This window comes from Saimiri boliviensis, chromosome 2 (assembly GCF_048565385.1).
Source record: "Saimiri boliviensis isolate mSaiBol1 chromosome 2, mSaiBol1.pri, whole genome shotgun sequence".
NCBI lineage: Eukaryota > Metazoa > Chordata > Mammalia > Primates > Cebidae > Saimiri > Saimiri boliviensis.
The window spans coordinates 42,566,061-42,588,925 of NC_133450.1; the positions used below are offsets into that span (position 1 = coordinate 42,566,061).

Here is a 22,865-nt window from a genome sequence, read left to right on the forward strand (position 1 = left end):
TTTGGTTAGTGTTACCCACTCTCACCCGCTGCTGGCTCCTCTGGCTTCAGCCTCAGCCAGCCTTTAGCTGAAGCCTTTGCGTGGCTGCCTCTCTCTTTCATGTTTTTCTCCTCCTTCCCTCCCTTACCACCTCTCTCCCCCCCCCTTCTATCTCTTTTTCTCTCTCTATCTCTCCCTCCTTCTCTCGTTCTTATAATGTTTTGTTACTGGCTTTAATAAAGACTTCACTCTGAGGCTGCCTGTCCTGGATGAACTGCTGTGCAGCAGTCCCTGTGAGGTCAGTTGGGAGGACAGGGCCTTGGAGGGCAGGCCAGAAGGTAGGGTCAAGAGAGCAGCCAGATGGCCAGGGAGGGCGTGTGGCCCAGGGGTGATGGGGAGTTCTGCCCTAGGTTTAGAGAATACAGGCACCAGTCAGGCAAATCTGTCTTCCTCTCAGCAGCAGGGTAGCCAGGCAGCCTTCCGCTCTTCCTCTAGACCAAGCTTGTCCAACCTGCGGCCTGACACAAACTCACAAACTTTCTTGAAACATTATGAGATGTTTTTGTTTCTAATTTTTTTGAGGGCTTTATTTTTTGCTGATCTGCTATTTTTAGTGTATTTTATGTGTGGCCCAAGACAATTCTTCTTCCAGTGTGGCCCACCGAGGCCAAAAGATTGGACACCCCTGCACCCTCCCAGCAGTCCCTGAATCCGGCGGGTCACTCAGGTTCTGGAAGCATCTCAGTCCTTTACTCTAGGTTCTTGGAGGTCTGGGGAGATGCTGGGGTCCCAGCTGCTCACTGCAGCTCATGATGTTGGTCTAGTTGATCTCGACTTCTCGGTGCCCACCCTCTCTCTGGCGGTGCCCGTTCCCATCCTGGGTGAGCCCTTCCCTGGGTCTCTTGATGTTCTGCTTTCCCTCCAACCAGCGTGTAGGACTCCCTCCGGGGACCACTGAGTGGCAAGCCCAGATGGGAACTCAGATCTTTGATTCCCGATGCCTGGCTCTTTCTGCTCCTCAATATTGCTTTCCTTTGCTTCGCAAATTCCTGCCTACTGGCCACAAATGGTGCTTTGTAAGAAACAGCCTGAAATTCATTAGTCCAAGTCAAGCAGAAGAGATGCTAATCTGGTGAAAAGTGTTTTCCGTTTGTTTTGTTTTTCCGTTGGTGGTTTAAGATCCTACTGGAAGGCTGGACACAGTGGCTCATGCCTGTAATCCCAGCAATTTGGGAGACAAAGGTGGGAGGATCGTTTGAAGCCAGGAGTTTGAGACCAGCCTGGTCAACAAAGTGAGACCCTGTCTGAAAAAAAAAAAAAAAAAATGAAAATCTCACTGGACTTGGGACATTGCTTTCTTGTTTTCAGACACACTTCTGGAGTTAATGGTTTAACTAACATCTACATTTACATTAAGAAGGCTTCTAACCTTGAATGAGGCTTAGAACACAAATAATAGGGGGGAGTTTTCCCCTTCCCAGCAGGCCCACACCCCTGTCTCTTCTTCCAGGGAAGGGGAGAGTCAGCACTCCAAGACACCCCTTTGAGCTGCTGAAGTCCAGTGCCATTGGCGAGTTCCATTCCTATGTCCTCCCCTCTGGAACAGCAAAGTGTGTGTGTTCCCATGATCCTGGACCTGATGCATTTCTGTTAATAAGTCAAAAGGGTTGAATTCACATGTACCATTTGATCGGCCGTTCCTTTGCTGTCTTTCTCTTCCACCGAGATAAATGCCACCAGGGCAGGCCTTCACGTTGTTCCCCACTGTATCGCCCGTGCCTTGAATCTGGTACACTGAAGGTGCTCAACAAATACTTGTGAATTAAATGCATGAGTGATGGCCCCAACTCTTACATTCTAAGTTTCTGTCATTAAAAGAGACAAAGGGCAGGGTCTGTTTGGGCTGCCCCCATCTCTTTATCCCCAGAGTTATGAAACTGCAAATCCTGAGACCTCAGTTCTCCTCACTCCACTTGGAGATGATTCCTACCTCTTAACATCCTTTCTTTTTTGCCTTGTTTTTCTTTCCATTCTTGCATGTCTTTAACTCTCCTACTAATAACACAAGTGACCCCATTTCCTCTGCTGTCTCCAAACCACTATCCATGCCATTTTCCCTTCAGTTTGCCTTTGGTGAGAAAAAAATATTCTCCCAGCAATGTGACTCAGAAGTAATCAATGTAAATGTCATCCAAGGCCATGGGGAATTTCTTGGCCATGAATCACATCCCCTCTGCTGAGAACCTGGGTTACAGTCAAGGCAGAAAGTCTCAAAACCGATACCCAGAGACTCTCCCTTCCTCCCCTGCCCCAAGCCCATTGGCTGCAGGAATTTCTCCTCATCCTTCTTTCTTGTGGCTGTGCTTGGCTACATTGGGTGAAGGCTCATGCAAGCTTGTTTCCCTTTCCAGCTCGGTTCTGTGACCGTTGCAATGGACTTCGGCACCCAGCAGGAAGTGCCTGGCTCATCTCTGCTCCAGTGGCTGTGGCTGCCTCTGTCGATGGAGAACTGAGAGACACAACCCATGGCGAGGTTTCAGCACAGGCTGAGGGCCAGGGCACCTCATATTTTCCACGCCAGCTGGAAACAGGACATGAAAGGTACAGGTTAGGAAGGAGCTCTGGCTGGTGAGTTCAAAGGCCCTATTCATGAAGTTAAAAAAAAAGAAAACTTTCAGTATTGAGATTGCTTTGCCTTCTTTGTTCTTTCTCTTTTCCTCTCAAGTTTGTAGAGCAGGTCCCAGTGCATGAATCTGAAAATAAGAGAAAGAAAAAGACAGGAAGGGGGTGGGGGAGGAAGGGAGCCTAAAGCTCATCAAAACATACACAAAGGTGACGCTCACATACATGCTACCAAAGTGGAAGGGAACTACATCCGTACCCACACATAACAGGCAGTAACAAGTTGAGAAATTGTTATCCAGGTCATGGGAAAGTCATACAAGTTTTTCAGGTCTCCAGTAAGTAGGATTGGGGAAGGCTGGGCATCTAGAAACCTTGAATGAGAGGAAGCAGGAAGTAAGTGAGTGAGTACTCACAGGGGTAAGTGAGTAAGCTTGGAGCCAGTCTGTTTGGGCATTCCAATTGTAGGAAGCAAACGAAATAAAGCACACAAAATAGAGTCATCCCGGCACATAATGGGCCCTCAACAAGTGCTGCTGAAAGTAATGAATGAGTATGTGAAGTGCTTCTCAGAGGCCCAGGACCTGGAGGGGTGCTCACTGAATAGCAGCAGCAGGAGTAGTCATGCTTGAGCCCAGTGTTGGAATCCCTTCTGGTCACTGGGCTGGGTTTGACTGGGGGCAGTCGGGACACCATAGGTCTAGGGGAAAGAGGAGGATCCACCACACCCAGAGCATCTGTTCTGCCGGTGAGCAAGGCTAATGACACAGATTGCAATGGCAGTGACAGGAACAGTGAAGGGTCACCATCTTCAGAAAAGGCCATGTCTAAATGGGTGCAAACCTAGCCGATCCTCTCTAAAAGAAGGTTCCCAGCTGCTCTGACCAGGGACTTTCTCTGCCAGCACCCACCCTCCACCCACCCCATAATTTTCCTTCATCCTATGCCTGCAGCACAGCACAGAAGAGACAGATCCTCCTGTTTCAAAGGCAAACCTTGAAATTTAGAGTGCCTTCTACCTGAAGAGAGTTGGTTTAAAAATCAAAACATGGCAGAAAGTCAAAGGTAGAAAATTTGCACATTACCCAGGTAACCCTGTATCCACTGAGGCTCTGTATTACTCAAAAAACCCACCTGGAAGCTAGACGCAGTGGCTGTAATTTCAGCACTTTGGGAGGCTGAGGCAGATGGATCACCTGAGGTCAGGAGTTCAAGACTAGCCTGGCCAACATGGTAAAACCAGGTATCTAGTAAAAATACAAAAATTAGCTGGGCGTGGTGGTGGGCACCTGTGATCCCAGCAACTTGGGAGGCTGAGGCAGGAGAATCGCTTGAACCTGGGAGGTAGAGATTGCAGCAAGCCAAGATAGTGCCATTGTACTCCAGCCTGGGTGACAAGAGCGAAACTCCATCTCAAAAAAACAAACAACAAACAAACAGACAAAACACCTCAAACTACTTTAAGCAAAAGAAGAAAGTTCCCTGGCTCACAAACCCAAACTTGCAGAAGACAGTGAGTAGAACTGGCTTTAGGAACTAGCAGGATCAGGGACTTAAATGTAGTCAGAACGCTTATCTTAACTTCTTTATTTCCAGACTCATTTCCAAGCTATGGGATTTTCCTCAGCTTCAGTTATTTTGTCTGTACAATGGGAATGTTAACTTTCTTATCTACCTCCTAGAATTATTATCGCGATCAAATGAGAAAATGCATGAACAGAGGTAAATAAACAGTTGGCTATAACACTTGTTTTTAAAATATGAATTTGTTCTGATTGAATTAATGTATTAGGGGACAATGTGAACATAATTTGAGTTTCTCACAAGCAATTTTATCTGCAAGAGAAAACTAGATTAACATAGAAGACTGCACCCAGCTGAAATGAGCCTTGTCAGGATTCACAAAACGCCACATGCACACACGCCACCACCCATCTGCCCTACTACCTTGCAGATGTGTTATTCTAACTAATCTACTTACCCCAACCAACTGAGTTATCCTATGAAGTTATGTCTTCCTATTCTTTCACATTTGTGAACTGTTTTATATTAAAAAGAATTCATTTAATGTTTTAAATATGTCTAAGCATCTCAAGCAGGGCATGGGAAAGTAAAGCTTTGTATATTGAGAGGGAAATTGAAGTCAAAAAGCATTTTGAGAGAATCAAGAGAACTTGTTCTATTTCTCAGGCAACAGACTATGGAAATAAAAAAAAATATCTGTAGATGGAATAAGTTCAAGTGCTGGGAAATCAAGAAGAATATGGCATGAAGACATAGAAGAGACAGAAAGATGAGCATTGTTGAAACTGAAAACCAAACAGTGAAAAAAAACGTCTTTCACAAAGAGAAACCACTATCTACATGCAAAGACCTTAATGGAAATTGTCAACTTCTACAGAAATGGCACCTTTTGTACTATGAGGGGCTGATTTGGCGATTTCAAATATCACCACAATTTCCAAATACTTCAGCTATTGGGTGAAGTCCCCAAGTATGGATGAGAAAACTGCAAAAGAATTTCCAGCAGGAGTACAGAAATTAACTAAAGAAGAAAACTCTACATTTTCAAATCTTCATCAAAGTTTTGATGAAACAGATATTCATTATAAATGCATGCTTCAAATGGAAGGCTACAAAAAATAAAAAATGTTTGTAATCTTCCTTCTACCACTTCATCATAACACAAGCAGCAGCCCTCTCAGCACCTTCTTCCAATAGCAAATTTCAGGTCTTTTTAAAGATAAAGTGCCATATTTATTGTAGTATTAACATATTTTTTTCGGGCCGGGAGTGGTGGCTCGTGCCTGTAATCCCAGCACTTTGGGAGGCTGAGGTGGGTGGATCACCTGAGGTCAGGAGTTTTGAGACCAGCCTGGCCAACATGGAGAAACCCCGTCTCTATTGAGAAAAAAAAAAAAAATTGAAAAAACAAACAAACATATTTTTTTGTTATTTAACATGCACAAAACTGTGCTACCATTTTTATTAAGTTTCCGTCTTTTTTATATTACCAACAAAGTATTTAGATATTGTGCCCCTGACCTGCTCTTTTCTCTAAGGCCTGTGGTTATTATTGTGTAATTTTGCATAACGCAGTGAGTTTTAGGAATGCATCTATCATGTTACAGCAGAACTGACGGTACTGTAAGGCAATATATAAAAATATGAGAATGTTACTATCTGGATCTTTTATTTCCCTCACGTCTCTCCCTCAGCCATGGTTTGGTGACCACAGGCTACAGGTGTGAACCCATAAATTAAATCTGCCACTCCCCTCTGGGCCCCAGGACCAGAACCTCTCAAACTCCTCTTCACCCCTACAGGCCCTCAGGGCCAAATCAAATTTCTTGACAACTCTACCCTGTGCAGCTACTTTTGATGGACACTCCAGAAATCCCTTGTCTTTTTTTAATCATCAACTTTATTGATCTTGTCCTTTCTTACCTGAGGCTACCTGCTAGACCTTGTATCTCTGTTGTGGTTCTGAGTGTCTGCTTTCCATTGAACAAGTGCCTCCCGGCTTCCCCTCATCAGATGGTGCTGACTGAGCTGACAGGACTTCACTGAAGCTGGCACTGTTTCAGGTGAGAGCAGCCATTGTAAGCTAGCATAGCTCTTGTGTGACACAGACACACACTGTCAGGAGGAGACTCAGTGGTGTGCTGGACAGCCTCTAAGCTATCGTTGGGCTGTTGGGGAAGGCTTGGCTCTCCTGCAGGACTCCATAGGTCTGTGTCTGCAAAAGCAACCAGAAACCAGCCCTGCATGAGGTAAGAAGAATGGGATGGAAATCGGGCCCGTAGCTACCTAGAAAACCACATTTTAATGGCTGCCATTTAAGGAACGCTTTTCCTGGGGAATTTTATTATTCTTTCCTGACTGCCTAACACATGTCAGAATTTGGAAAGTTAAGGAAATACCCCACTGGGTAAGCTTTAAAATGCAAGTTTCTAGCTCTTCCTGTTTCTAAACTCCAGTAGCTTTGTCTACATAAGAACACCACTGTGTGGCTCAGTAAAGACAACCCCAGAATGAAAGGTGTAAATTATGTCACTCAGTGAAGTAGAAACTTACAAAACGTTTTAGTACTAAAGAGTCTAAAGGCTGAGATCAACAGAATTCTCGGAAATCTGACAGACATCCTTTAACCCTTTAAGTTCAGCTGAATTGTGCATGGCTTAGGAACGGTTTTCAGGGGGATAACATTGAATTTGATTAGCAATTAGGAGAATTGTACTTTATTCCAAATTTATCTCCTGACATGATAGCATTTGCATATTTCAGCTCTAAATCACAGACCTCAATAACATAATGCTAAACAGTATCTAAAACCAAAGTGAAAAGACACTGTGTTTTAGTCATTTTCTGTTGCTGTAACAGAATTCCGCAGACTGAGTCAAGAAAATAAGTTTATTCAGCTCATGATTCTGGAGGCTGGAAAATCTAGAACCATGGTGCTAGCATCTAGTGAGAGTAGTCATCCCATGGTGGAAGAGTAGAAGACAGAAGTGAGCCTACAACGAGACAAAGAGAAGAAGGGGACTGACCTTGTCGGGAACCCACTCCCATGAAAACTAACCCACTTATTCAACGATGGCATTGAGCCATTCATTGCCAGTTGTCTATCAAAGGCCTCACCTCGTAACTCTGCTATGGTAGCAACCAAGTTTCCAACACATAACACATTCCAACCATAGTACACTGTTTATGTGTGTGTGTTGGGAAGGGTGGTTGTGGAGATACATTTAAGGAAGAAGTACATTCTTTTAAAATGAGGCCAGACATCTGCAATGAAGGACAGGGATTTGCCTATTGTATTAGTCCATTCTTGCATTGCTATAAAGAACTACCCGAGACTGGGTAATTCATAAAAAAAAAAAAAAAAAAAAAAAAAAAAAAAAAAGTTTAATTGGCTCATGATTCTGCAGGCTCTACAGGCTTATGCTTCTGGGGAACCTCAGGAAACTTACAATCATGGTAGAGGTGAAGGGGAAGTAAACAAAAAGCAAGTACATATTCAGATGACCATCAAAGAGCAAAGGAGAAGGTGCTACACACTTTCAAACAACCAGATCTCATGAGAACGCTATCACAAGAGAGCACTAGAGGGATGGTGCTAAACCATTAGAAACCAGTTCTATGATCAAATCATCTCTCACCAGGCCCCACCTGCAACACTCACTATCACAATTCAACATGAGATTTGGGTGAGGACACAGCCAAAACATATCGCCTAGTGATGTTCTTGCTTGGAAAAATAGTGGAGTCCTATATGTAAGAGTGAGCTTTGCTGCCAGGCTGCCTGGGTTTGATTCTCGGCCCTGACGTCAACAAATCACCTGACTGTCATGAAGTCACTTTCTGTCCTCTCTTAACTGTAAAATAAACATAGTAACGCCTGACTCATAGATCACTATAAAAAATCCAATGGAGAGTTCATGAAAACATGAGGTATATAGTAAGCACTCAGTGAATGTCAGCTATTTTTAACCATATCCAATTGCCTTTTGAACAGTCTATAATAATGTGTAGTTTCATTCAAAATATTCACCATGGTGAATTATTTTAACATTTCACATTGTTATTATTATAGATGTGGTGAATCCCTTCTTATTTGTTTAAAAGGTACAGTACTCCTAATAATAGTACCTTCCCAAGTGAATTATAAAGATGAAATGAGTTAATACACGGACCTGGTACATCGTAGGTACTCAGTAAGTGGTACCTGTTATCGACCATCTCAACCTGTTTGTGACTAGAATAATGTGGAAAAACCCTGAAAAAAAATTCATTGTTCTTATTTTATGAAAGGTGCAGCCCTCAGCCTTTTCTCCCTATTTGGATCCAAGTACAGATTTCGGTTCTGATAAATGACTTATTTTAGCCTGAGTTCATGAGGTCATACTGGAAAGAATCATAGCTGAATGCTGGTTGATTGTGTTAAAAAAAGAGAAAAAACATACAAAGTCCACAAAATTATGGAAAATACGCCAGTACTTCTATTAATTTGCTGGCCCCTCCCTCCCTTCTTGAAGGTGCCAGCACCCTTCACTCATGGGGACAAGAATGTTCTAGAGTCTGCTCCTAGCAGCCTGCCAGAGTTGATTTTGCACATTTCTTCCCACTTCCTCTTTCAGTGACACCTCTTACAGGTCGGTAGCCTGAAATTGGCAATAGTAGGAATATTTACTCCATGAAAATTGGCCAAGGCTATGAATCAGGAATTTTTTAAAAGCCATTTATAAAAGATTTTTCAGCACACACTGTAGGATGGGGTCAGAAAATTTGTTTCTTCTTGAACAAATCTTTTTCCAGAGATTCTCCACAGACTAGGAACTGTCTGCCTCCTCAGCTGCTGGTTTATCTGTGGGAGCCGATTATCATCTGGTCCTCTGTAGAGCTGTGATCCTCCAGATGGGCTGTCCACGTTTTCTCCAGGAGAGAAGGAGGCAGACAGACCCGCTTACCCACACTATCATCACACAAACTGCAAAGAGAGATTTCTTTTCTGGTGGGTTGGTATACTTTCAGAAAGAAATTACAGCACAGGAGGGACAAAGGCTGAAACTGAGGTAAATTTACCTTTTATGGGTCCAGAACCCATTCCCAGAGAGAAAACAACATCCCTTTCCCTGGGAAAACTCTACACCTACCTGTACTCATGGGAAGAGATCTTATTCCTGGGATGCTTACCGAGAGCTGCAGTTAATGAATCCCTCCCCTGAAAGCTTTAGCAGGGTGAATATGAGTGTTTACTGATGCTTTTAGCTTGGGAGACAATGAGAACATGAAGGACTATCTATAATTTCATGGATGAGGGTGGATATGTTTCCTCGAGTTCAAGTTTATTTTGCACCATTCCCAATTTCTGTACTAGCTGACCTCTTAAAGTAAGTACACCTCCACAAGACAAACATTAATTTTCTCAGATTGTACCAATATAATAACACAATCTAAACCAATGATTCTCAACTGATTGTATCTACGAATCACCCAGAGAGTTGTTTTTTTAAAATGCTGATGCCTGGACTCCACCCAGGGTTGGGTTTGGGACCCGCCATTGTTATTTTTTAAGGCTTCCCAGGTGAATCTAATGTGCAGCCAGATTTGGAAACCACCACTCTAAATCCAAGGTGAGGAATGAGCAGTTTCCTAATCAGTAGGCTTGGTCTCAGAATTGGGCCTCTGTTTTCATGTCAAATAATTGGTCTTTTAAAAATTCCTTTGATTCAGTAGTCCTCCTCTGATTGAAGTGTCAGGCAGGAAAGATAAGAGGTAGGTTACCAGTCCTTCCAACATGCACAGTTTACTTAGTCATTAATCTTTCCATTTTACCTAGTGATTCAGACATAAACTCAAACTTTTAAACTCCCAAAAGGTAGCATAGCTGATCAGTTTGAGTTTTATCTCTTTTCTTGACTTTTCCCCTTTGAGGTCCTAATTATCAAAATTACAAAGAGAACCAGTAGATAAGTATGAGGAGTCTAAGTAAAAAAAAACAAAACAAAACAAAAACAAAGAGAACCAGTAGATAAATATGAGAGGAGTCTAAGAAAAAACAAACAAAAACAAAGAGAATCAGAAGAAAAGAGTAGAAAACATTTTTGAAGACCCCATTAATTGACTATTCATTGCCTTGTAACTGTCCTTCACTGTCTGCCCTTGGCTGGACACACAGGGATTTTCATCCCAGTAACTGATATGTCATTGAACTAGGGCACCCCAAACCAAATTTTCCCTGTCCTATTTCCACTTACAACTGCCTCTGGAAGTTTCTGTAGCCATTCATCACAAACCAGTAGGAATTTTTCCTCCTAAGACCTTGGCCTTACATTCATTGATTTCTTCACTGAGTTCACTGAGGTCCTTCAGTGGCCTCCACCCCCTCCCATGACCAGAACAGTCCAGACTCTGAAAGAGGCTTCCCTTCACAGGTAGCTGCATGAGGGGAGAGAAACAGTTTGTCCCAAAAAGCCTGAATTAGAGTGGAGATATCCTACTGAGGTGGTCCAGAGTAGAAAGAACCAGAGCTGGAGCAGGGTTGGAGCAGAGTCTGGAGACAGGACAGAAATTGAAGATGAAGGATAAGTGGAGCTGAAAAGGGAACCATTTGCTACATTCAAGATGGAATCCATTCACAAGGATGTCAGAGTTTCCTAACTCAGCTAGAGGACACAGGGTCTGGTTGGGGACGGCAGAGAAGAACCAGGTATCAAAAGAAGACTTGCAGACTGGCCCAGTGGAGACTTGGACTGGTCTCAGCTCTCAACAGAATCTCTCATCTCTGAAAACTGATTTCATTTCCAGGGGAGAAAATTCTGAAAACTATCCTGTTAGTGTGACAGGTGAGGTATAAATAATGAAAAAAGATTCACATTTGTGGAGATGAATTCAAGTGTTTTGTTTCCCATGTAAAATTTAAACAAAACACTCAACAGAAAAAAAAAAAAAATTTCCATTTGGACTGCAGCCTCGGCTCCCCAAATGTTTTGAAATGGTTTGCCAGATATTTAAACCCAACTCAAAGTATGTTTGGCTAGTACTTCCTTATTGAAATTTTGGGTAAATTTGAGGGAAGGTGTATCCATATATTTCTGATTCATTTGCATTCAACTCATGAAACCAATATCTAGATGCCACTTCATTTCAAGAAATCTTTACAGAACTAAAAGCAAGGAAGTTCTAACAAATTTAAACATCAAACTGTTCTTATTGGTGGGATTCGCCTAGACTGAAGAGATTGAATGAATTCTAAACTTGGCAAAATATAACCCCTCCCCTCTGTACCAGACCTATTCTGTCATTTACAGAAGGCCACGAAGTTGTGCTTTTAGGAGAATATTTTTAATGTATTTTTGATTTGCATACAAAACTTTGTTCCTACCAAACCAGAGAAGAAACTTTAAACGTATGAAAAGTTTCTGGTCTCTGTGTTGTGGTTCCAATCTCAATTTCTCATGGGATTCTATGGCACAGGACCAATCTTCTCATTACTAGAGCTCAGGTCTAGCATATATCGCTCTCAGGGGAATACAGTGAAGGGTTTTATTCATTGACTACAGTGTCTGCAATGACAATAATTTATTTTTCCATAAATTGTAGTAATCATGTGAATGGCTTGTTACATTTAAAGAGAAAGTGTATAAAATACGTAAATGGCTTTTCCTGAGAGCTTATTAACTTTTTTTTGTCTTTCATCATTCAGCTTTCCTACTGAGAAAGAATAATATATGAATGCTGGCATTGCAAATACCCAGGAGTTTAAAAAAAGATCACTAAAGATTGACCAGATGACCAAAACTTTTAAATTCTTGACTTTTAAAGTCTCTTAGTCACTACAAGAGATCCAAGCACAAAAACATTAGACTTAAGTTCAAGAGGTAATATGCAATGAAATCAGAGTACCAGCCAAAGGTGGGAACACAAGGGGACATAAATGTGGATATGAAGTAACAAATTATTTATTGAAGGAGTTCTTTTTAGCTCCAACAACGGATAAGTTCTATTATAATCAAATCCATCAAATCCTTTATACCTGATTTCATTTAAAAAAAAAAAATTTTTTTTTTTGAGACAGATTCTCACTCTGATGCCAGGCTGGAGTGGGATCTCAGCTCACTGCAACCTCCACCTCCCAGGTTCAAGCAATTCTCCTGCCTCAGCCTCCCAAGTAGGTAGGACTACAGGTGCTCACTAACACGCCCGGCTAATTTTTGTAGTTTTAGTAGAGACGGGGTTTCACCATGTTGGGCAGGCTCATCTCGAACTCCTGACCTCATGATCTGCCCACCTTGGTCTCCCAAAGTGCTGGGATTACAGGCATCAGCTACCGAGCCTGGCCAATTCCATTAATCTCAATCACTCAAATTCTTCATATTTCCCTGCATCCACACAAAATATCATGTCATGCGACTTTGTAGGGCCTTATCACTCTGGAATAAAGTCCCAAACCTACTTTAAAAAAAAAGTGATGAAAATTTATAATTTTATTGAATTATAATTTGTATACAATAAAATTCACCCATTTTAAAATGTATAGTTTGATGACTGAATACAGTTGTATAATCACCACCACAATCAAGATATAGAACATTTCTGAAACTCAAAAATGTATTCATATGACTCTGTGTAGCTAATCTCATTTCATCATCTCCAGCCTCAGGCAAAGACTAATCTGGTTTTTGTTACTATAGCTTTGCTTTTCCTAGAATTTCATATAAGTTGAAACATACAGCATACACTCTTCCATATTTGGCTTCTTTTTCATTTAGTATAATGCCTTTAAGATTCACCATGTTATTGCATGTATCAGTAGTTTACTTCTTTTTGTTATTGAGAAGTATTCCATTATAAGGAAATACTATAATTTGTATATACATTAATAAACAAATTTGATATCTGAATTGTTTTCAGCTTTTAGCTACTGTAGATGAAATTGCTATGAACATTTATGTACATAGCTTTGTGAGAATACATGTTTTTATTTCTCTAATGTAAATATTTAAGAATTGAATTATTGGGTCATATGATAAGTGTATATTAAATTTTATAAGAGTTTTTAAACTGTTTTTCAAAGAACTGCACCATTTCACATTTCCCATTAGTAATGTAAGAGAGTTCCAGGTGCTCCATGTCCTCACCATTGTGTAGTATTATAAACATTTTTAATTCAAGCCATTCTAATGTGTGTAGTGATACTTCACTGTGTCTTTAATTTCTGTTTCCCTAATGATGAATGATGTTGAGCATTTTTTATGTCCTTACTTAACATTTGGATATCCTCTTTGGTGAACTGGCAGTTCAAATCATTTGCCCATTTGTTACTCATTTGTTATTTGAAATTCATTCAAAAAGAAATGGATAGTAATTCATTATCAGTTAAAGAAATTAGATATGTACTTATCCCCGAAGCTGATGGATTCAGTGGTGAACTTAACATTAAGGTATAACTATTACCAATTCAACTGGGAATACTTCCCAATTCATTTATGAGTCCAGCTTTACCCTGATATTAAAACCAAAGACATTACAGGAAAAGAAAACCAAAAATCTGCTTCCCTCATGACATAGCCCCCCCCACCCAAATTTAACAGATTTGAACAAATCAAATCCAATAATATATTAAAAAGTTAATATATCATGACCAAGTGGTTGGTATTTGTCTCAGAATGTAAGGTTGGTTATATGCTGAAAAGATTAGTGTAATTCATCATATTAACAGACTGAAAAACTAAAATTGACTAATTATCTCAATAGCAGCACATAAATCTTTTGACAAAATTCAATACCCATCCATGATAAAACTCAGCAAACTAGGAATAGATGGGAATTTCTTCATTCTGATAAAAAGTCAGATATGGAAGACCTACAGGTAACATTATAGTTAGTGGTAAAAGACTGAATGCTTTCCTCTAGGATTATGTCCTGTCTTACTACTCTTACCACTTAAATTCATCACTGTACTGGAGATCCTGGGAATGGGGTGGAGGTGGGGGTAGGGTGGAGGCAGGAGGTGGAGAAAGCATAGTGAGTGGACAAGAGGGAGTAAAACTGTCTTCATTTGCAGGTAACATGATTGTCTATGTGGAAAATCCTAAAGCATTCTCAAAAAAGTTATAAGAATGAATAAGTGAGCTTAGAAAAGTTGAAGAATGCAAGTTTATTAAACAAAGATCAATTGTATCCTTTTAAGTCACTGTGTTAAGTTTCTCTAGAGGGACAGAACTAATAGAATAGATGTATATATAAAGGGGAGTTTACTAAGGAATATTGGCTTAACACAATCACAAGGTCCCATAATAGGCCATCTGCAAGCTGAGGAACAAGAAAGCCAGTTCAAGTCCCAAAGCTGAAGAACTTGGAGTCCGATGTTCAAGGGCAAGAAGCGTCCAGCATGAAAGAAAGATGTAAGCTGGGAAGCTAAGCCAGTCTAGTGTTTTCACGTCCTTCTGCCTGCTTTTATTCTGGCCATACTGGCAGCTGATTAGATTGTTCCCACCCAGATTAAGGGTGAATGTGCCTTTCCCAGTCCACTAACTCAAATATTAATCTCCTTTGGCAACACCTTCACAGACACATCCAAGAACAATACTTTGCATCCTTCAATCCAAGTTGACACTCAGTATTAACCACAACAGTCACAAAGAATTAGGACTTGAGAATTTAAAATATAACATTTACAACGGCATCTAAAAAGGTGAAAATACTTAAGATATAAATTTAACAAAATGTGTGCAACATCCAAAATTAAAGAAAGACTTAAGAGAGAGATAGTCCATATTTATGGGTCAGAAAACTCAATATTAAAATCTCAGTTCTTCCCAAATCTATTGACTCAATGCAATCCAAATCAATATTCTAACAGATTTTTTGTAGAAATTGATAGTTATTTAAACATTTTTATTAACATGCAAAAGAACGAAAATTCTCAAAATTATTTTGAAAAAGAACAAAGTTGGAGGAATTACACTGCCTGATTTTAAGATTTGCCATAAAGCTACATAATTAGGGCAGTATGGTGCTGGATAGACAGGTAGATCCACAGAACCAAATGGAGGTCTGGAAATAGATCCACACATGCATTGTCAATTGATTTTCAGTGAGGGTGCCAATGGAATTCCACGGGGAAAGGAAAGTCTTCTTAAAAAGCCACTAGAAGTCCATAAGAAAATAAAATGATTCTTTACCCTGATCTCATACCTTACACACAATTTATTTACATAAATGGATAATAGAGCTAACTGAAGGAGCTCAACTACAAAGCTTCTAGAAGAAAATATGGTTTAAAAAATTGAACCGGGTTAACACAAAGATGTTTTTATACAGGATACAAAAAATTACAAACATTGAAAGATAAAAATTAATTAACTGGACTTCTTTAAAATTATAAACTTTAGCTCTTCAAAAATCACTGTTAAGAAAATGAAAAGGTAAGCCACAGAGTTGGAGAAAAATACTTACAAAACATACATATTATAAAAGATTATAGCTAGAATATATAAAGAACTCTTTAAGCTATTAAACAGGTGTGTAATTGTATCTAATTGGGGTTTTAATTTGTTTTTCCTAATGATGAACGGTAGTAAGTTGTTTTTTTTTCTTTTTGGTGGGGGGTAGGGGGGATCTGTTTCTGTTTTGTTCTGTTCTGTTTTTAACCACCCATATCTCACCTTTGGTAAAGTGTTTGTTCAAATCATTTGCCTATTCTTTTTATTGAGGTGTTTCCCCTTAAATTTCTTTTCTTTCCTTTCCTTTTTTTTTTTTTTTTTTTTTTATTTGAGACAGGGTCACTCTCTGTTGCCCAGACTGTAGTGTAGCTGCAGCAGAGCTATCTTAACTCACTTCAACCTCCGCCTCCTGGTTCAAGTGATTCTCCTGCCGCAGCCTCCTGAGTAGCTGGGATCACAGGCACGCACCACCATGTCCAGCTAATTTTTTGTTTTTTTAGTAGAGACGGGGTTTCACCATGTTGGCCAGGCTGGTCTCAAACTCCTGGCCTGAGGCCATCCACCCACCTTGGCCTCCCAAAGGGCTGGGATTACAGGTGTGAGCCACTACATCCAGTCCCCTTGTATTTCTTTAACGTCTGTTGAATCGGTAGTGCTGTTTTCTCTTTCATGCAAGATATTGGTGATTTTGGTCTTCTATTTTAAAAAATCAGTCTCACTAAAGGTAGATCCATTTTATGAATTCTGTCAAAGAACCAGCTCTTAGTTTTAATTTGTCTTTTCCTTCCGTTTTGTTTCACTTATTTATGCTCTCATTTTTATTATTTCCTTCATTTTTATTTTTTAGAGGTTTGGTTTGCTTTTCTTTTTCTAGTTTCATAAGGAGGAAGCTGAGGTCACTGATGTGAGATCTTCCCTCTTTTCTAATGTATGCATTAAATATTACAAATTTCTCTTCAATTATTGTACTGGTTGACTTGTGAGTTTTGATACGTTGTGTTTTCATTACCATTCATTTAAAAATACTTTCTAATTGTCCTTACAATTTCTCCTTGGATCCATGAAATATTCAGAAGTGAGAGGAGTTTTTGTTTTTTGTTTTGTTTCTTGTTTGTTTGTTTTTGAGACAGGGTCTCACTCTGTCAGCCAAGCTAGATGGCAGTGGTGTGATCATAGCTCACTGTTGCCTCGACCTTATGGGCTAAAGTGATCTCCCCACCTCAGCCTACTGAGTAGCTGAGACCACAGACATATACCACCACACCTGGCTCATTACGAAATTTGTTTATTTTATTTATTTTTTGTAGACATGAGTTTTTGCTATGTTGCCCAAGCTGTCTCAAACTCCTGGGCTCAAGCAATCTTCCCATCTCAGCCTTCCAAAGTGCTGGTATTACAGGCATGAGCCACTGCCCCTGGCCAGAAGTGAGCATCTATGTTTCCAAATATTTGAGAATTTTCCAATATCTTTTTGTTTAGAGCTTAATTTTTGTGGTCAGAGAATAATAGTATATGATTTAAATCTTTTAAAACTTATTGAGACATGTTTTACAGCCTAGAATGTGGTCTTTCTTTGTAGATATTAATATTCTCTTGAAAAGAATATGTATTTTGCTGTTGTTGGATAGCACGTTCTCTAAATGTCATTAGGTCCATTGATTAACAGTGTTGTGCAAGGCTTCTATATTTTTACTAATTTTTGTCTACTTCTTCTACCAATTTATTGAGAGATAAATATTGAAATCTCCTATATTTGTCTTTTTCCTTTTAGTTCTGATTCTTTATTCTTATTTTTAGAATAGTTTTGGGTTTACAGCAAAGTTACAAAGATAGTACATAGAGTTGCCACATGCACTGAACCCAGTTTCCCTGCTGTTAATATCTTACATTACTATAGTTCATTTGTTGCACAAAGGAACCAACAGGGCTTTTAACCAGACGCTACAGTTTGTTCGATGTCATGATTTCTTTCTTGGTATCCTTTTTTTGTTCCAAGATCTAAAACAGGATATTACATAAAATTTAGTCATTAAATCTCCTTAGCCTCTTCTTGTCTATGACAGTTTCTCCAGACTTCCCTTGTTTTTAATGACCTTGACAGTTTTGAGGAGTTCTGGTCCAGTATTGTGTACACTGTCCCTCAATGTGGGTTTGTCTGATGTTTTCCTAATGGCTAGACTGATGCTATGGGTTTGGGGAAGGAAGATCACAGAGGTGAAGTGCCATTCTCATCACATCATATCAAAGGTACACGCTGTCACTGACTCATCACTGATGAAGTTAACCTTGACTACTAGGCCAAGGCAGCATTTGTCAGGTTTCTGCACTGTAAAGTTACTTTTTCTCTCCTTTCCATACTTCACTCTTTGTAAGCAAGTCACTAAACACAGCCGCACTCAGAGGAAGGCCAAAATATATATTATTTGGGATATTTCTATGAGGAGATTTGGCTCTTTTTTTTTTAATCTATTCTATCATTTTTATATTCATGTTGATTTAAGGGTATGTATTTTATACTTTATGATATAATCCAATACCACATTATTTATTTTGTTGCTCAGGCTATTCCAAATTTGACCATTGGGAGCTTTCTCAGCTTGGCTCCAATTCTATCAGGTTTTGATTCATGTTTTTTAAGGTTCTCTTATGAGGTTCATACATGTTTAGGACTATTATATTTTCCTACTGAATTTATTCCTCTCTCATTAAGAAATGTCTCTATTTGTCTCTGTTATTATTTCTTCTGTGTGCATCAATATATTAAGTTCATGGATAGTCTGATTTAAAAACAACAACAACAAAAAAAGCCCAGAAGGTTTCTGGAAGATCTTTTTCCCTTATCAGTGTTATCCTGGTTATTTCAGTCTCAGGCTACAAAGCAATGCTTGAATCACCATCAGATCAGACTTATTCAAAAAGAAATCCAGTTGGCAAGAAAGAGCTGGATGGCCTAAAAGTACTTTCAAATATCACAGTCTTGAATTTTCTCAAACCAACAGGAAATTAAAATTTATTGCAAACTCCTATACCAAGGCTCAGAAACCAGAATGAGTCAAAATATGAGATGATGAAATGTCAGGACTGATTTATGAGATTTTGGTTCATGAACTCTTTGGTTACTCCCTATCTGTCTTTTTTTTTCTTCTTCTGTCTTTCTCAGTTTCTTCTAAATTTTTCCCAAATTATGTAAATCATCCCTGGCAGGGCCCATGATTTCTGCTTATATTGAGGACAGAAAATTGTCCAAATGCCCTTCTGTCATTCCTTTCTCTGTTCCTCATTCCTCCCTGCCTCTTCCTTTTCCTCTTTTCTCAATCTCTTTTTTCTTTCCTCCCTGTTTTTTTGGGGGAGGGTGGGGCATGGTGGGGATGGAGTCTCTCTCTGTTGCCCAGGCTGAGGTGCAGTGGCATGATCTCGGCTTACTGCAACCTCTGCCTCCTGGGTTCAAGTGATTTTTCTGCCTCATCCTCCTGAGTAGCTGGGACTACAGGTGAGTGCTACCACGCCCAGCTAATTTTTGTATTTTTAGTAGAGACGGGGTTTCACCATGTTGGTCAGGCTGGTCTCGAACTCCTGACCTCATGATTCACCTGCCTCGGCCTCCCAAAATGCTGGGATTACAGGAGTAAGCCACTGTGCCTGGCCACCTCCCTGTTATTAAACATTTATTTATCAAGAGCTCACTCTGCATAAAGTCTGGTAGTACAGTTGCTCTCAAACTTTCTGAATCATGATCAATAATAAGAAACACATTTTTATATCAAAACTCAAAACCCAGCTCGCTCTCCCTCTCTCTCTCTCTTTCTCTCTTTCTCTCTCTCTCTCTCTCTCTCTCACACACACACACACACACACACACACACACACAAATTTCACTAAACAACTCTCCTCTAGGCACATTATTTTGCTCAGGCTGCCATAACAAAATATCATAGAGTGGGTGGCTTAAAGAGAAATGTGTTATCTTACAGTTCGGTAGGCTGGAAGTGCAAGATTCAGATCCTGCAGGGTAGGTTTCTGGTGAGGGCTCTCTTGTGGCTTGCAGACAACCACCTTCTCACTCTTTTCATGTCTGTATATGAGAGAGAGAGAGAGAGAGAGAGTGAGCGAGAGGGGCTGGAGAGAGAGCGTGCTCATGCTCTCTGGTATCTCTTCTTAGAAGGATACTAATCCTATCAGACCCACCCCTATGACTTCATTTAATCTTAATTGCTTCCTTATTCCAAAAAGAGCTACATTTGGAGTTAGGGCTTCAAACTATGCATTTGTGGGTGAGGGACATATACATGCATTTCATAACACTAGATACTCTGTTCTATTCCATTCTGATTATTTTAATTGTATGTTGGTGACACCTACTAAACTAATTTCATGAACTGCTACTGGGTCAGGGTCTATATTTGAAAAATGCTGCTGGGGAGAATATCAGGAGTTAAAAGGCAAAACTCCTACCCTCTAGAGGCTTACATTCTAATTGAGAGAGTAGGGCATGAGCTCCAATTGCAGCAACCTGTGGCACCACGAGATGTGTGTTTATCAAGAGCAGAGCAGAGTTTGCCTGCGATGACATGGAGATACTGAGTGGAGGAGGTGGGGTCTGAGTAAGGTCTCGGGGGGGGGTGGACTGGGACCCACATTAAAACCATGTCCTTTGGACAGTGTGCCATGGGATGCACGTGTTCAGGATGCCTGCCCTGCATCTGCAAACCCTCAGAGCCCTGCATAAATGTGAAAGGAGCGGATGTTGGGCTTCTTACCTCAGTAAGCAGCGTGTCTCCTGTGTGGGGGCAGCTACCTGCGTGGTGGGAATCAGTCCCGCCAGCCTGGCCAGCCTGCCGGGGAGCCTGTCAGAGCCTCATAACTGTCCAGTGGAGTGGCGTTCAAACATTCCTATGACTCCGTCTCAGGAGACCGAAGTTATAATGCCAAGGCTACCACTGGGACAAGTGAATTTATGGGCCTCATCTTCACCTACTTGTGGGCATTGCCAGCCCAGAGCCTCAGATCTCCACACAATTTAGGACCATTCTGACATGAGTAGCAGGTTCAGGCCAAGAACAGCCTCACTCAGAAAATATATGGGGTTGAAAATAGTAAGATCAACAACTATGGGTTTGACAAGCAACTCCAGCACAGTTGAGAGGCTTTCGGCAAGATGCCTACTCATTCCTCATTTCTCATTTGTAAGATAGGGTAGTATTAGCCCCAGCCCCATAGGATCATTTGAGAATGGACTGAATTAACATTTGGAAGTTGGTTAGAACAGTGTCTGGCATAATACAAGCTTATGAAATAGTATGTTAACTAAAGCCACCACTACTCTTTATTAAATCCTTTTTATAATGGCTACCGTGTTCATTGCCTGAGATATGTTATTTAATTTGATCCTCACATCAACACTATGAGGTAGGATAATTATCTTAAAGAAAAAGAAATTAGGATCTAGCGAATTTTAAAAACTTCCCCACAGCAGGCAACTTTGGTAAATGAGAAAGTTGGGGCTGAAAAGTGATGGTGATAGTTTTAACCATTTTCAATGCAGATGATTTTGTTTTATAATTATATAAAATATTCACATGGTTCCAGAGTCAACTGTACAAAAATTTAGCATCTGTCCCTGTCTCTTCCATCCTACTCTTATCCTTCTTATAAAAATAACTACATTTTAAAATGGATTCTCAGGCTGGGTGCAGCGGCTTATGCCTGTAATTCCAGTCCTTTGGGAGGCTGAGGCAGGTGGATTGGTTAAGCTCCGGAGCTTGAGACCAGCCTGGGAAACATGGTGAAACCCCATTTCTGCAAAAAAGTACAAAAAATTATCCAAGTGTGGATAATTTTCCCATGCATCTGTGGTCTCAGCTACCAGGGAGGCTGAGGTGGGAGGATCACTTGATCCTGGGAGGTTGCAGTGAGCAAGGATGGCGTCACTGCACTCCAGCCGAGATGACAAAGTGAGACTTGTCTCAAATAAATAAATAAAAGAAAATAAGACTGTTTCTCTTTTTATTTTAAAAAAACTATAAGAGCATTGTATATGTAGGTATATGTGTTTACATATATACATATACAGTATGATTGTTCTATGGTAGGGAGTTTGGTTCTATGAGAAAGTTTGGTTCCAGGACCGCCCCCACCCCCAGACACCAAAATTGGAGGATGCTTAAGTCCCCAATATCAAATGGCATGTAACCCATGCACATCCTCCTAGGTACTTCAGATCATCTCTAGATTACTTATAATGTAAGACAATGTGAATGCTATGTGAATAGTTGTCATACTGTGTTGTTTACAGAATAACAAGGGAAGAAAGTCTATACATGTCTCATATAGTTGCAACCAAACATTTTTTTTTCCTGAATATTTTTGTTCCTCGGTTGTTTGAATGCAGGAATGCAAAACCCACAGATAAGGAAGGCCAACTGTACTCCCATTCTTAGATAAACAGTGGCAGGCATCTTATCTAAAATATATATATTTTTTATCCACCTTGATTTTTGTTTTTATTTACTAATATTTACCTCCTGAGAGCAGACCCGAATCCCCATTATTTGCTTCAGTTGCAGAGTACTCCACCATGTGCCTGTATCACAGCTTATTCAACTCGCTCCCCATTGATGGATGTGTAGGGGTTCCAGTCCTTGCTTTACAGATGGTTGCAGCGAATAGCTTTCTGCATACAATTTTTCATACATTTTCTAGTGTATTTTGGGATAGATCCCTGAAAGTAGACCTGCTAGGTCAAGAGGGGAATGTAGACATGTTTTTGCTACATCTTGCCAAAGCCCCTTCCACGGAAGCTGTACCATTTTGCACTCCGATATCCCTACAGTCTTCCCAAGAAATATGTTTTTAAATTTGGGGATTTTTGTCAAGTGCATTTTTACTACAATTTTTTCCTTCTTCTAGAAACAATATGTGTTATTTTTAGACATTTTTGGGAAAAATGTACACTCTGAAATTCCTAGTAATCCCTCTTCCTGGAATTGCTTTGCCCTTACATATTTAATGGCTAGTAGTACCTCCAACCTACTCATGGGAAATTGAGAACCCATCCTTCTCAGGGTCTCCAGGTAATCATGGCAGGGTTTGCCCAACTCTTTTGGTAATGCCAGGCTTCAAGTTACTATTTCAGCTGAATCCATGGTGCCTGCCTGTGCCCTTGTCCTCCATGAGGAATCTCCTTCAATCTGGTCATATCCATCTCTTCCTGCTCTAAAGAACCACAATCCAAAGCTGTGTATGGAACTGACATTAGTGAAGGCTGAGGCAGTAGAGGGGTCACATTCACACAGCAACAGACCACAAGCTTGTGGC

At 40.3% G+C, this 22,865-nt stretch overlaps 1 long non-coding RNA gene across 1 annotated transcript in view; it reads right to left on the reverse strand.

The window, feature by feature from the left end:
* Positions 1 to 2,220: 2,220 nt before the first annotated feature.
* LOC141583531 (uncharacterized) overlaps positions 2,221 to 22,865 on the reverse strand; it is a 76,909-nt gene continuing 56,264 nt past the window's right edge. The window contains exons 4-5 of the long non-coding RNA XR_012516182.1: positions 19,521 to 19,623; positions 2,221 to 2,560 (exon numbers count right to left, since the gene is read on the reverse strand). This is a non-coding gene — a long non-coding RNA (uncharacterized LOC141583531). The remainder of the gene's footprint in view (positions 2,561 to 19,520; positions 19,624 to 22,865) is intronic.